The following is a 2,452-nucleotide window of genomic DNA, read 5'->3' on the forward strand; positions in this document are numbered from 1 at the left end:
AATGGGCAGGAGTTATACCTTGGGTCCACTCTTCCTTCATTCCCACCAAGCCTAACCCCATTCCCACCCCAATAGTCCAACGGCACTTTCCCCTGCAACTGCCGAATGTGTGACACCAGCCCATTTACCTGCTCCCTCCTCACTATCCAAGGGCCCAAACTTACCTTCCAGGTGAAGCAGCACTTTACCTGCACTTCCCACAACCCAGTCTACTGCATTTGCTGCTCATAATGTGGTCTCATCTACATTGGGGAAAACGAAGCATAAACTGGGTGACTGCTGCACAAAACATCTACGTTCTACCTGCAAAAAAGACCCTGAGGTTCCGGTTGCCTGCCAATTCCACACCCCACCCTGTTCCCTGGCCAACATCTCTGTCTCAGGTTTGCTGTCGTGTTCCAGCGAAGCTCAGCACCAGCAGAACGAAGAGCACCGAATATTACACTTGGGGACCATACAAACATCTGGTCCCAATATCGAATTCAATAATTCTTGGGCCTGAAATCCATAGTATCCTCGTCCCTTCCACACACACTATCTCCTGCATATAAACCAACGTTTTCCCAATCACCATCAGTTCTGTGGAAGGGTCACCGGCAACTCCTGTTCTTTGTTTCTGATACACAGCATCCACAGTTCTTTCTCCTTTTTATTGAGGTAGAGTTGGAAATTGTTTCGAGAGACAGAAGGAGAGGAGGGAGAGACATAACAGACATGAACTGTTGATCTCCCTTGTTTCTCAGAACGAAAAATCATTGCAGTGCGATCACTTCCCTTAAGCATGAATAAAGGGTGCAGGGTATGCGTGAGCTTGTGGCGCAACGGTAGCGAGTCTGACTCCAAATCAGAAGGTTGCGTGTTCAAATCACGTCAGGCTCAATAACGTCAACTTCTTACATTTCAAATCAATAAAGGAGTACGTTTCCTCCGAATATCTGTTGAGCCAAATATTCTTTGCGGAAACGTTCGATCACTCTCGTCTGACGGCCCCTCTCCACATTAACGGTGAGCCTGAATTTTATAAACGGCGTCAGTAAAATCCAATGCCGGACACTGATTTGGTTCAATCGATTTTTTTGCCAAGCGTAATTCACCGAGAGGATGCTGCTGTGTGAAACAGCGTGGGGAATTACTGCAGGGCCTCCTGTGCATGGGACACACCGCGAACGGATGTGTTTCACCTTCACCAGTTTATTCCTATCTCGGAGAAGAGGGGTTTGATGATTCGGATCATAGCAGCCAGACAGAGGACAGGAGAAGAGCACTCAGACCTTCACAAGCTTGTCACCACAGCTGGGTCACCGTGGCCCGTGTATCAGTATGGGATAGTGAGCTGCATCTACTGACTGGAAGCACAGCAAATTGGAGTGCTGGTGGGACTGTCACACAGGAGAAAACGGCTTCAACCTATCAACTGGAGTGGCTCCCAATGCGCAACTCCGCTCACCTCAACTGAATAACTGTAAACAAATTACTCAGTGGTTCAAAGGAATGCTCGGTTTTGAATCTGCATTGAGTCATGTACCTTCGAGAATGATGTCAAAACACCTTCATTGTTGTGATGGAGTATCCTGTTGAGCAGAATATATCCGTTGTCAAATTTCCCACGTTCTGTTGGTCCAACTCCGATTTCACTCAGAATCACGAAATGTGTGACAGCACAGACTGAGGCTACGCAGCCCACCTGAGCTCTGCTGGTTCAACACAATATGTAAATAAGTGTCTCATTCTGTCGCCTTCTCCCTGTAAATCTGCACATTGTTACATTGAACATGCCCACCGAATTCCCTTTTGCGTCCATTGAATCTGCCTCTTTGTCACTGTCAGACAGCGACTTACTGACCCCACTCCCTGTGCGAAAACGGTCTTCCTAATGTCACTTTTACTTATTTTCCTGATGACTTTAAATCTCTGCCAAATCGTTCTCGATCCTTTCAGGCCTGGGAGCATTTTCACTGCATTATTTCCTCTGTCTAAAACCCTCATGACGTGGAAAACTTCAATCAGACAAGCTTTCAGTCCTCTGTTCTCCAAAGAGAGCTGCCCCAAACTTTCCAATCTCCCTTCATTGCTGACATCCCTGAGGACGGCACCATTCACGTTAACCTGTTCAGCGCTGTCTGCAATTACTTCACTTCCCCGCTTCCTGAAGTGTCACCCTCAGAATTGAGCGTAATACAGGTGGAGGATTCATTCAGACTCGGATTGCGCGGGCGAAAAATCTGCAATACTTGTTTTCACTTTGAACACGTGTTTCCCTTCGAATGTTCACTGCAATGGCAGCTCTGCGCCGTCCCTAATTCAGGCAGTCCGATCTTATTTAACGAAGCGGCTTTTTGAGAAAATTCATCAGGTATTTTTGCTCAGGTCAATTTAAGGAATGATAGTTCACCTGGGATTGGAACCCGGGAATTCTCACGCGGCTGCATATGCTCGAACACCCAAAGCTAGA

The 2,452-nt window shown here is 47.2% G+C and overlaps 1 non-coding gene across 1 annotated transcript; it reads left to right on the top strand.

Moving 5' to 3' along the window:
• Positions 1-807: 807 nt before the first annotated feature.
• On the top strand, positions 808-879 carry trnaw-cca. The gene has a single exon. It is a non-coding gene; the product is annotated as a tRNA-Trp (tRNA).
• The last annotated feature ends 1,573 nt before the right edge of the window (positions 880-2,452 follow it).

Source organism: Chiloscyllium plagiosum, unplaced genomic scaffold (assembly GCF_004010195.1).
Source record: "Chiloscyllium plagiosum isolate BGI_BamShark_2017 unplaced genomic scaffold, ASM401019v2 scaf_24337, whole genome shotgun sequence".
NCBI lineage: Eukaryota > Metazoa > Chordata > Chondrichthyes > Orectolobiformes > Hemiscylliidae > Chiloscyllium > Chiloscyllium plagiosum.